Source organism: Myxocyprinus asiaticus, chromosome 19, assembly GCF_019703515.2.
Source record: "Myxocyprinus asiaticus isolate MX2 ecotype Aquarium Trade chromosome 19, UBuf_Myxa_2, whole genome shotgun sequence".
NCBI classification, from domain to species: Eukaryota; Metazoa; Chordata; class Actinopteri; order Cypriniformes; family Catostomidae; genus Myxocyprinus; species Myxocyprinus asiaticus.
In genome coordinates, this window is record NC_059362.1 from 28,663,553 (window position 1) to 28,676,825 (window position 13,273).

The window sequence follows — 13,273 nt, forward strand, 5'->3', positions numbered from 1 at the left end:
GTTGAATGCATGACTAGATCTTTTCTATATTGGACTGAAATGCAGACAAAAGTTTGTCTATGAGCATGTTTGGTCGTGATGTAAAGATATTGGTTTGGTATCACTTATATAAGATGTGTGGGAGTGAGGGGCTTTATTAACTCACCCACACATGATCCGACAACCTCAAATAAACTAAACATGAAGTTTCTAAACAACCACACAAACTCTAGCATTGTGCCATTTGGATACCAGCAGGAGATTCCGAAGTCTCTCTGTCAATGGAAAAGGAAAGGTACTCTGACACTGGTATAAAAAAAAAGAAAAAATCATGCTGGATAGAGGCATGAATTGGGGCGCTCCCTGTGCTACCACAGGTTGGTGGAGGAGGAAGCATATCAGTGAGTCATTACAACCAAAAAATAGCTTTGCAATGAGCAGCAGGCTTTTGATATCTGGCTGTCGTACTCTCCTGTGTGTCACCTCCATCCAAACACACATCTGTGTCCTGCTTCCAATTCTAGGAGGCGGACCTTCCTTATCTTAGACACAAGCTGCCGATCACCCAAAGCAAACATCTGGCTGGTGGGTATTTGTGGCACTGCAGAGGGACAGAAAAACAAGAGTAACACTCAAGCTGCGCTGATCCTAACTGCACCAGATATTTTTTTCTTTCTCTTTGCCAGTGAGAAGAACAGGGATGTGATGCATGTCAGAGAACATGAATCACAAGTCCTAATGGTGAAGAATCTGAGCTGTTATGGCACAGGTTGCAAGTTCAACTCCAGTTAAATGGTGACTCAGAAAGTCGAGAGTTACTGTGATCTCAATCCAGCGGTTTCAACCTGTGTGCCCTAAAACGAGGTACTTACACCCCCCCCCCCCCCACCCAAGTTGCTACAAAGACTGTTATTGAAGTCACAATATTGTTTTTAAATAAGATTCTGTATTAACTCAACTTTTGCGTTGTCCTTTTTGGGTGATTCTCACAAAAACTTTCAAAAAATTTCCGTCCTCACTGGATGTTTTTTGTTTTTGGCACCATTTGGAGTAAATTCTATTAAACTAAATTCAGTTAACAGTGATGGGAAAAATACATTATTCTAATTGAGAAGTAGGCTACAGCAAATTGGTAGAGATTGGAACAGCAATTCTGAAAAAAAAAAAAAAAAAAACCTTGGATAGGAAAGAATTTCTCCTGAGATAAATTGTTACATAGACGCCGTTTACAAAGATGAATTCTAGAATACAGACAATGTTAGTATTTAATATTTCATCCACATACCAACCCCCCCCCCTAAAAAAAAAACCTATCCAAGCGTAGCGTTTGACTTGCTTAAACTTGTATTTTAAAATAGAATGAAATAGGCAAGCACAATTCAAGAAACTCTGCAAAGCAGGTATGCAGACTGCAACACCCTGTCTACTAAATAACTGTTAATCTCCCCAATTTTAAAACACAGTTCTTGTCCCAGTTCTAAAATTATGAATGAATCGCACTGTGCTGATGGCCAGCTTTTCCAAACTAAGGCCTGGGCAGGTCATTAAGCTTCCTGGGCTGTGACCAATAGCATAATTTTCCTCCATTGGGAGTGTACGGTGGCCAGAATAGCTCATACCTTTCACACAGCACAGGCAGTCTCCTTTCCTCTTTCCAGAATAGGGCGAAAAGGTGAGTTCAAGAATGCCAAGCAAAAATGTGGGGGAAAATGTTAAGCTGAAAAACTGAATCAGCAAAGCAAAGTCAACTAAGCAACAGTGTGACTCATTAATATAAGCCAAGAGTGCTTTTTAGCACAATTACAAAACTAGAACATGTTAATTAATCATTAATTCATGATTAATATTTTGAGCATGCATAAAATTATCTGTAACAACTTTAAGTGGTGCTACAAAGCAAATATCAGCACATTTTAGGAAACTCCGAAAATCTGTGGGTTTCACAGTCACAAAAATGTAAAGGAAAAACTTGCTGGGAGCTGTGATTATAACAACATGGCAACTGCTGGGACATTTCTCTCCTTTGACTCACAGTGACACCTGAAGCTCTAAGGGGTCGTTCACACAGGAAGTGTTATCTGTTCCGTCTGCGCTATTTACAGAGCTTGCGAGGTGCAATTGGTCTTCTTTCTCATGTCTAATTACTAATCGCTGCCTTTTCTGTTGATTCTCATGACAGCCAACAGAAAACAATTGGTGTGCTGAGTGTCATGTTAACACTCTTCTGTTGCTGCCTTGCAAGCACCGGTATTTGCAGTTTTTTAATTTGAGAACGCATCCTCTGTGAACAGCCCCTAACGCTACTGGTGTGAAGATGCAGCTTTGGATATTAAGATAACAAAAGGTTCTTTTTGGACTTCACTCTTTCTGAGACTTGAAAAGACTTTGTTCTCCCAAGCAGGGAAATGGAGGAAGTTTCTAAGAGTTAAACAGGATCAACCTGGAAGTCTGAAGTTAAACCCACACCAAGTCCACAGGGAATGAGCCAAGAAACCCTCACAGAATGCGAATCTTAAGAAACAAGGTTTATATTTACTCTCAATTCTAGATTTAGAGCTTGATTAAATTTGGCTGTTATTTCCCTACATATGCTGAACCAACTGAAAAGTGCTTACATAAATGCTAATTAGCTTTTTGTATTGGCTAATGGCCACAAAGAAATATTTTAAGCTTTATGCAAAGTAATGTTCCTCATTTAATAGCTTGTTCATTAAGCTGACATTGATTCTGATCATTTATACTTCATTAACACTTATATATGAATGTCAGAAATGTGCAAACAACATGGTTAATGGCAAGTTGGGTCACTGAATTCTGAAACTCAAGGCTACACACTTGATAAAAGGTGGTCAGTTAACCTCATCTATGAATGTAATAACCTGTTAGCTAACCACCCTTCCAAGCAATGAACAGAAATCTTATGCAAAAGTCAAGCCTTGTTTATAGCTACATTTTAAGGATTGGGAAAACTACAACAGACGACATACACACACATCAGATCATTCTAGAGGCGTACACATGGTGTATACGAAATCATAAAACATGAAGGCGCACAACGCACTCTTGCTCTAGTTAATTTGTGCAAAGTATACACCAGGCTTCAGGGGACCGCACAGGACAACTGATAACACAGAATCAAATCACAGCTATATGTCTCCAAGGCTTGACAAAAATAATAATAAGCAATGTCTAGTCTCTCTGCAGACATTCTCTTTTGAATCGTCCTGAATTTATCAAGACCACAGTAATGAATGTCTTATTGCAGCTCCAAAGGCAGACCCCAAATTATGGGGGGTGGGCATGGGCATCTTTTACACAATTTAGTATGTCTATGAGAGTCTGTCTTATGAAATGCTCTGAAGCCATCTGATTTTAATAAAGACTGCAGCAGCATGAGATGAGTCTCCTTGTTGGAGAGTCTCAATGACTAATGCAATGCTCCACCATTTTCTGTTACAACGGCTTCCATTGGCCTGTCAAATGTATTTGCTGCTATTCTCAAGCCACACATGCAGTGAGGCAGTGATTTTTGGTGCACATTGTGCATGCTAATTATACACAAACATGTTCAAGTACTAAAAGTTAAACATGTTCTAGTCGCAGTTCCAGCTTGATTCTGTAACTTGGGAAAGATTTAGTGCAGTTTTCTTGATATCTCTGCTGAAAAGACCATCTTAGACCAGCATTAATTTCCATGATGGTCCAAGGTTGTCTATGGTGGTTACTACTGGTCCAGCTGGAGGACCTGGATGCACTGCAAAGAAATTATTTTCTCATAAGACATATTTTTGTCTTGTTTTCTAGTAAACATATCTAAATAAAGTTAAATATACCCTCACTGAGCACTTTATTACGAACCCTATGGTGCTAATAAAGTGCCAGACATGGTCTTCTACTGTTGTAGCCCATCCACCTCAAGGTCTGACATGTTGTGCATTCTGAGATGATATTCTGCTCACTACAATAGTACAGAGTGGTTATCTGAGTTACCATAGCTTTTCTGTCAGCTCGAACCTGTCTGGGCATTCTCCATTGACCTCTCTCATCAACAAGGATGTTTTTTTTTTTGTTTTTGGCTCTATTCTGAGTAAACTCTAGAGACTGTTGTGCTTAAAAATCCCAGGAGATTAGCAGTTACAAAAATACTCAAACCAGCCTGTCTGGCACCAACAATCATGCCACGGTTGAAATCACTGAGATCAAATTTTTTTCCCCATTCTGATGGTTGATGTGCACATTACCTGAAGCTCCTGACCTGTATCTGCATGATTTTATGCATTGCACTGCTGCCACACAAATGGCTGATTAGATAATCACATGAATAAGTAGGTGAGCAGGTGTTCCTAATAAAGTCTTCAGTGAGTGTACTCGAGAAGCAAAATAGCATAAGATATCTAGTCTTGTTTTCTGAAAAATGTAACAAAATTTTGTGAAATGGAATAATTTCAAAAGGAAAACAGTGTAGTGTAGCCATGTTGCAAAAAAATCCTGGTTAACCAGCATAGTCTTTCTGAAGAAGCTGGTTGACCAAGATTTGCTGGTTAAGCTATTTAAGATGCATGGGGGTGGGGGGGGAACCAGCACACCACGTTGGGGACCCGCATTCAAAACACATTATATGCTGGTGACATCATTCTTCATCCTTGCATTGTCATAGTTTTACCTTAAATCCTGAACAAATCATCTTTGCTTTTACTGACAAACCCTATGAGCCAACGCAGGATGACAAAGTCCTCTTTTAGCCAACACAGGGCACCAGCCTTTTAAACTGATGTTAAAGTAATATTTTTGAGACCGTGTGGTCAGTCCCCCCACTTCCTTTCCGCCACCGCCCCCAGGTTCAAACCTCCGTGGCATGCTCTTAATCACACCTTGCGAGCACACCGGCTCTCGTCGAGTGCCCTCCTGTAATTTCCCTCTGCAGGGCTCGAGTGAAAGACGGAGAGTGAGTGGGTGGAGACTAAATCTGCTGGGAAGAGTCACACTGAGATTTCAGGACCAGCACCACATTAATTTTGATAAATGAGGGTCGCCTACTCTTTTTTTCTCCATTTAACACAAATGCTACTGAAGAAAAAAAGATCTAGTTTTCAACAATAAGTACAAGTCCTCCATTAATGAATCAGGCTATACTGATGGAAGATGGATCAAAAGGTCTACTGCTTTAAAGATTCCTACCTGATATTTTGAAAAATATGGGATTTTCTAAATTTAACTGAAAATGATCAGTCAAATAACTTGGAATCGGTTCTTGAAACCAGTATCCAGGTCAATTGATAAAGCTTCAACATGATGAATAAGTTTAGGCATAAATTATAATAGTAAATAAATGCATAAATCTGCCTTTAAATCTGTGAAGTTGTTCATCTGGAGATTAACATATTTCTGGAAAAGTAATGCATAGACATCTATAGATTATGGAAAGATTGTCAAAATGAAAATTCTTATGATGAGTTTCTCCTCCAAACTTGAAACATAAAGGTTCCATTGTCAGGGTATACTTGCTTGGCTCTTGCTAGATCTGTAAAGAACATTCATATTACAAAACATCCAAGCAAATTATACAGTGTAAGCAATGATGGGAACACTGTCCATTCTGAGCTCCAGTGGCCCCAAGAAATAATTTGGGCACGTAAACCATATTTAAAAATGTATGAATTCCATTGCGTTGATAGCAAAGTATAAAACCAGACAGCATCTAATGCAATTTTTTAGAACTAACTTCTCTATTCTGAGCCATTTTCACAATTACATTTAACCAACTGGTATCAAGATAATTTTTAGTGAATGTATGATGTTCCCCTCAAGTTCACGCAGTTGTGCTAGCAGAGTAACCCCATTTGTAGCTGATTACATTAACTACGCACATGCTCTACGAACATCTGACAAACAGAGAGTGTCCAAATACCTTTTTCTTAATTTGTATATCCATTGTTTTATCATTCATGCATTTAAAGTGTGGTTTAAGTGTCAAACTGAAAGCCATTGTTAATTGCCCAGGTTGGAATGTGACCGCATGGCCATTTTGGCTTCAGTACGTTACCAGCCCTGGTACCTCGGTATCAATACTAAATCAATACTAAATCGATACTATAATCATCAAATAAAAAGCCTCAGATTTTTTATGAAATAACACAGAAAATGACTTGATTAAAAGAACTGCATGTCTCACAGATAAAAATTATGTGTTTTCCATTTTAATTTTTCTGGATTCGATGTTAAATGTTTTAATTAAATATAATGATCAAATTGATACACATAGTTTTAATCAAATTTAATAAAAATTTTTAATAATTATTATTATTGTATTTATTTATTTTTACAAAAAATAGCACAAAAAAATTTGGTAAAATAAAATGCTGCACAACAGAGCTTCACAGTATTAATGAAAACATTAATAAAAAAAATCTGATTGCCTGTGGCACAAGGCTGCTTGTGTTTGTGATATTGCTTACAGATAATAATAATAATAATAATAATAATAATAATAATACAACCATTTAATATTACTTAATTGTTAATTATGAGTATTACTGCTACTTTTTGAATATAACATTTGTACACAGTAGTTATATTTTTCTGTCTTCATGCATCCAGTTGAATAGAGCTTTCATGTTAGCGGGATTATTTTGACAGATCTTGGAGTTCTTCCTGTTTTTCAGGTTAGTTATATCAAGCTTCCATTAATGCTGGGATACTCCTGTCATGACTCTCCAGCCGAAATCTCCGACCTGCACTGGAGGAGTTCATTTAAGTGTTTACAGCCATTTATACTATAAACCAACTGCATGAAAATTAAGCACCAGTAGCGTGTTGCGTTTGTGTGAGTGTGTGCGCATGCGTGCGCCCTTGTGTGTGTGGGAATCATATGACAGAGCAGAGCGGCACCTCTTGTTCATTCTGTAGCATGCAGCATATGTGACTATATAATACTGAATTAAATTACATCCTTCTGCTGTTTAAAGATCACACTTGGCCAAATCCAGAGGTGTTTTATTTTCAAATTGTCATTGATTTCATTTCAAAACTGTCACATCTCATATCATTTTGCTAATGACAGCATTCTGTAATATGATACCGAAATTAGCAACAAGATGATATTGTACCGTTTACATTTTTTTGGTATCGTGGTACTTCGTTAGTACTGGTAAACCATGCAACCCTAGTCATGACCATGCAGAAACCCTTGAAACAGGTTCAGAGGCCTGTGTGTTCACATAGCAACTGTGATTGTTCAACTTCATTGCTATGCATTGCTTCCAGTATCTAGTTCAATGCATGCAATGCATGTTTTATTGGTGCAACAAAAAGCAGCACATGTCCCCAAATACCACGGTGAAAATATAACCTGCAGGGGTTCTAGGAAGATTTCCTCATGTTCTTTTTCTAGACATCTATGATGCTCCTGTCAATCAGAACAGCATTACCAGTTAAGCCACTAAATTTGTAGACAGTCCCTTTTAACCAAATTGCAAGGAAGCTTCTTAAGATTTAGGCATTGATATGTGCTGGAGACTCATGTCTTATCAGCTTTGAAAGGAACAGCTCACTAAAAATAAATGCAAGTTTTAAACAATCCATTTCGTGTCATTAAATTCTAAGGGCATGCTTAAATGCCAAAAACATCCTCATTTTCAACGCTGACTCACCGACTTGAAGGAAACTTTTCCACATTTCCTGGCTTAAAATAGTTGTCTAAAAGACTTTTTTTTTCCCCAAAGCTCCATGTTTCAATTTGAAAAATACTACAAAAAATATCAACTCTTGACACTTTCACAGCTGTCTACTGTGCTCAGCAGTTTAATGCTCTAGGTGAGCAGGTCAAAATGCCTGAAACTAACAGCTTCTTTTAAACCAATACTGAAGAAACAGCATGATTTGAAACCTTGTGTATGCCCTCCAATTATTTAAGATACTTGTGGGATATCCAAGTCGTGTGATCTGCACCAGCAGTATAACCAGACAAATCGGGTTTAGAAGGCAAGTTTATGCTTGTACTGTGGCTTTTGGAGATTTTAGATTGGGGCATGAACCCAGGTTGCAGAGCTAGAAAATAGTTTTTTGTCAAGTAGCAGATGCATTCTTATACAAAGCAACTTGCAGTACACATGCTACAGTGACAGTCTTCCTGCAGCATCTTGTGGTTAAGTGCCTTGCTCAAGATCATGGAGGGAACCTCAGCAACTCAAGTTTATAAAACACCCTTTCTAGCATAGTGGGTGGTATAGTAGGCTAAAGCACAGAACCGGTAAGCAGAAGGTTGTCATCCAAAGTCATCACCATTTTGTCCTTGAGCAAGGCACTTAACTCCAGGTTGCTGCGGGGGGATTGTCCCTGTAATAAGTGCACTGTAAGTCGCTTTGGATAAATGCATCTGCCAAATGCATAAATGTAAATGTTCTAAGTACTGAACTTATGACCTTTGGGTCAGGAGCGTAGCTAGGGGGTGGCCAAGGGTGACCATGGACTGAAGCCTGGCCACCCCATTGGCCACCCCACTCACCACCCCACTCACCACCCCACTCGCAATTGCCATTTTGGTCATATTTTGTCTTGGGCACAATTTAGTTTAGTTCACAGTCAGTGAACCGGATAATTATTGCATAGCATAGAGGGTTTAAATATCAAAAATATCCACTGATAGACAGTCTCTAACATTAATGAATTAAAAGAATACAACAGGCATACTGTTTTAGTCACAGACTAAAAGCTGTTTATTTGTATACAGAATAGAGTTAAAGCATAGAGATCTGTATTTCCTGAGGCAAATTAATCTTCATAACAGAGCGTCTGACCTTTGAGCGGATGAAGGGAAGTCTGGACTCGGGCGGCTGCTCTCAGGACCTAATGTCTGCCGGATGCAATCACTGTCAGTGCGACTTAGGGTGCTTCACAAATGGAAGGCTGCAGCCTAGTAAGGCCGTGCCCTTCCTAGACCAGTCCTTCTGTAGGCTAGACTCCTCCTCAGCATTCAGCTCTAGAATGAGATGGTCTAGTAAGTGTGCATGGCAAACCATAAGCTTAGAACCACGTGATATTTTACTTTGATTAGAAAACCCATATACTTCAGAAAATGAGAAATAGGTCCTTAATCTCTTAATTATTTTAGCAAAATGTTTTATTCACAAAGCTAGAGTTACTCAAAAAAGCCTGTATATAATACATCATATTATATATATATATATATATATATATATATATATATATATATATATATATATTATATTTTGCAACACTGATCTTAGAATTTATATTTAAACCCTTTCAAATATGAAAAAAACGGAACCCTAGACTTCTAAAAACTAAAACTTTTACAGCTTTTCAAATTCATGTAATTGCCCTTTTATTATTATTATTATTTTTTTTATTTTTTTTGTGCTTTGTATTTTCTAATTTGTTGTATTGTCTAAAATACTTTTATTTTTTACTTTTCTACACATTATCATTGCTGCAAATGTGAACAAATACTGGAAGAGAAAGAAAAAGTAAGCTGCGTCATAAAGGTTTCCGCCTCCACGGTCATGTGCCCTTTTTTTTAAATAATTTGGGACATCTGCAAAGGGGATTGTGGGTGATTGAAGGATACACCCGATGCATCCTCCAAAATATGGCAAACGAAGGCTGCGAAAGGAGGCTGCCTTCCAAATGTCCTCACAATTGAGACGGCCTTCGACGGTGCTTGATGACGTGGCAGCCAAGATATTCAGCCTAAAGAGGCTGCAGCCTTCCGACTGAGAAGCACCCTTATGCAGAGATACAACTTTGTTTTTTATTCTCTGAACAAAGTGATTTATACCAGCGACTTACATTCAGGTGCGACTTTATTTTCTGAATATACGGTATATCATAAATAAATATTAAACTGTCAATAACTTTATCAAGGCACCTTAATACCGTGACACCGTAATACCACAGTATTTTTTGTTAAGGTTATCATGCCGTGAACATTTCATTCCGTTACACCCCTAGTTGTGATTGCTGTCATTATTCTACCAAGCACACAATAAAAACTTAAATCAATTTCACTAAAGCTGAATTTAAAACAAATTTTAATCTATTACTAACACTTAACATTATCATTTATAATTTATATCAATAAAAATTAATAGTTACCTAAGGATAAAGGTCCACTGCCCAGGCTGCTTCGACTATAGGCACCACATTGGGTCACATGGTGTTGACAGACTGGGAAATATTTGGTATGAGACAGACAATAGTCACTCTAAAATCTGCTGTGCTGCCAATGTGTCAATGAGAATACCCACTAGCCAGACACAGCATGTGCAAAACTATACCAACCCTAACTGTATGCATGTGCTTTTCTGTGTTTGTTTGTTCCTGTTAATGTATTTGTCGTGGCACGATTGTAATAAAAAAGGAGATCCACCCATGCTGTTCAATAACTTTACAATAAAGCAGCCTTTAACTAAAATGAATCATGGAGCTGAGCAGTAACATCATCAGTGCTTTATACTTTATCACTTTGATGCCTGAAAGGTGCTGTAAACTTCAGCACAAGCTAAAAAGATACAATGCATCAGAAGTAGCATCTACATCTCATAGTTCTGTCCAGTAACCATAGGCCCCATTTACACCTTGCATTAACGGTGATCAAATTGCTATTCGATAGCACTTAAACACATTATATGACAGGTGTAAATGCACCAAAGTTGCATTCTGATCGGATAGTGATCGGATCACTGAAACAACATTCAGATGTGTTCAGGAACAGATTTTGACCACATTTAAAGGTGTAAATGCAAATGGTTTGTTGTTATCTGAATACAACTACGCAAGTAATTAATTATGCAATGAGGTTACACTACAGTCATCTGTTGTTAAAGTGCTGTTGCAGTTTCTTACATTTTTCAATGTGAAGAACACAATAGACAATGCCCATTACTTATTCCATTGGAATAAACTTAGAATATCTTGTTTCTCTCATTAAAGGTGCAGTATGTAAGATTCAAAAACCCTTGTTATTAATGACACCGGTGGCCATTAAGTGAACTGCAGCCAGCTACCTGTTGCTCCTGCACAGACTCCAGCATCCAAAACAATGACGTAACGTACAAAGAGACTGAATGCGATCCACTGGCGTCATGCTGACAGATGAGGTAGCATAATTAAAATTACACAGCTATGATTGTTTTACTACAAACTTTGAGACTAAACTAAAACTATTTATCAGCTAACATAGCATACTGATACACACATAGAGATACATACTACCGAACTATACCAGACAGTTTACTGTTGCACTGCACTGTTATGTTGCACTATTGTATGATTTGTATGTCATGTGTTGTACTACAAATAAGAAACCAGCTTATTTGCTTCAAGGAATAATTCACCCAAAAATGAAAATTTGCTGATAATTTACTCACCCTCAGGCCATCCAGCCTGCGCTCACACACACACACACACACACACACACACACACACACACACACACACACAATACACGAGTTGTGACCAACAAACAGAGCCGCACCCCGCGAATTGATCAATAAAATAGTTTATGTTATCCATCCGATATATCATTTTATATCTGTGGAAAGAGCCCTGGCGCTCCCCCTTCCCCCTCACATTTCTAATGTTAGTGCAAGAAGATAACAAGTGAGAGAGTAGAAAAATTACACAGAGAGAACAAAGTCTTCTAACCGAGCAATCGGAGACAAGCAAGAGCTATTATATTTAGCTTGCTAAGACGCGTGAGTGCATAATATACTGGGCACTCCAAGGCACAGTTGTGTGAGCGCACAAGAGCGTGCGGACACAGAGCGCACTCTCCTTGAACTGTCCTCAGTCTTTACCAAATGTCTTAGCAGCATCAATTACCAATGTTTAGAAAATTTCAGGGAAAAAGAAACCACTTCATGAATTTCAGTGCAGGATTGCACGTCTTAAGCACGTTTGAACATGTTAGTGAAAATTAGTAATCCACACATGGGAACACAATAAATCCACAGTGTCTTTCTTTTGAACTGTAAATCCATCTCTCTCCGTGCAGCGCATACACTGTTTAGCATACATGCACACTCGTAAATGGACAGAGCACAAGTATCTCTCTACTGTATATTACACGTCACAATCGATTTAGTAGCATGGTCTCCTCTATCACGGATTCATATGTTTATAACATTAAGCAAACTAACAAATCTTTAACTCGGTCACTAAATCTTAGATTGGTTGTGAAAATACTACACATTGCCCAAAAGTTGACAGCATAACTAAACGGGTGACCGAAACCCATAATTTGCTCAACAGAACTCTTCGCTTAAAAACACATATGTAAATGGCAGGACACCCGAGGTTAATATGATGCATTTATTAATTTATATCTGTAAAGTGCTTATAAGCGGTTACATAAGGCATGAATCATATCTTGCAAATTCTAAATGTGATACAGTTTTGGAGGAAATTGTCTTAAAAAACATCATATATATAGAAACAATATGGCAGGGCCAGTAAATATCTGAACCACTGGCTCAACCGGGCCTGTAGAAAAAATCCTTAACGTTGAGCCCTGGTACACATGCATCAGACGGACACTTTTAAATTGTCTCACTTTGGTTGCGTCAAGTCATAAACACAGTGTTTTTAGCTCACTGTGTCAAGTTTAATGTAGTTTGAAACAAAGAAAAACATGTCTCAAGATCCCTGCATTCAGAATTGCACTTTGTCCAGCTGTGTTTGAACGGAAGAATGTGTTCTTATCTTGTCGCTAGTGTCAAGCAAGCAAGCCTGGTTTGTTGTCTGTATAGCTGCATGTTCCCAATGCCTTTAGACCAATAATTTGACGTCACCACCTACGTCACAGTTGGAAATGGTGGCAAAAAGACGCGTGACAGTACACCAAACCTATAGTTAGCAGACCCAAAAGTCCTCAAAAAGTTAGCTGTTACTTTTAAATTGTATGTTTAAGCTAAATTAAATGTTGTACACTGTTGGCTGTCAAAATCGCAAAACCGAGCTGACTGAACTATGGAGATCATTTCCAACTCACGGCTTTGCAGAGAACATTTTGTTACAAAATGTTTAATTATTACAAAATAATAGTATAGTAAAGAATATTTATGTCTTTATGTCATACTTTCGTTTAATCAATGAATATAACTAGCTGTATTACTAGCAATAGTGAACCCAAACTTAGCTAGCTTTGAACCAGAAGGCTACTTTTTTCTATATTATCTTTTAGCAAAATTAAGAGGAGCTAGCTAGCGCCATCTGTCTAATCTTTCAAACCTAACACAACAGTTTTCAGGCTTTCTACCACCACTTACTGTGCATG

At 38.1% G+C, this 13,273-nt stretch overlaps 1 protein-coding gene across 2 annotated transcripts in view; it reads right to left on the reverse strand.

Annotated features, from left to right (window-relative positions):
- LOC127456736 (signal-induced proliferation-associated 1-like protein 1) overlaps window positions 1-13,273 on the reverse strand; it is a 164,648-nt gene that overhangs the window by 84,378 nt on the left and 66,997 nt on the right. The window contains exon 2 of one of the 2 annotated variants that reach the window (XM_051725278.1): window positions 8,775-8,956. The exons of the other annotated variant lie outside the window; for it this stretch is intronic. The gene's annotated coding sequence lies outside the window, so the exon portion shown is untranslated. The remainder of the gene's footprint in view (window positions 1-8,774; window positions 8,957-13,273) is intronic. 2 annotated transcript variants of the gene reach the window in all.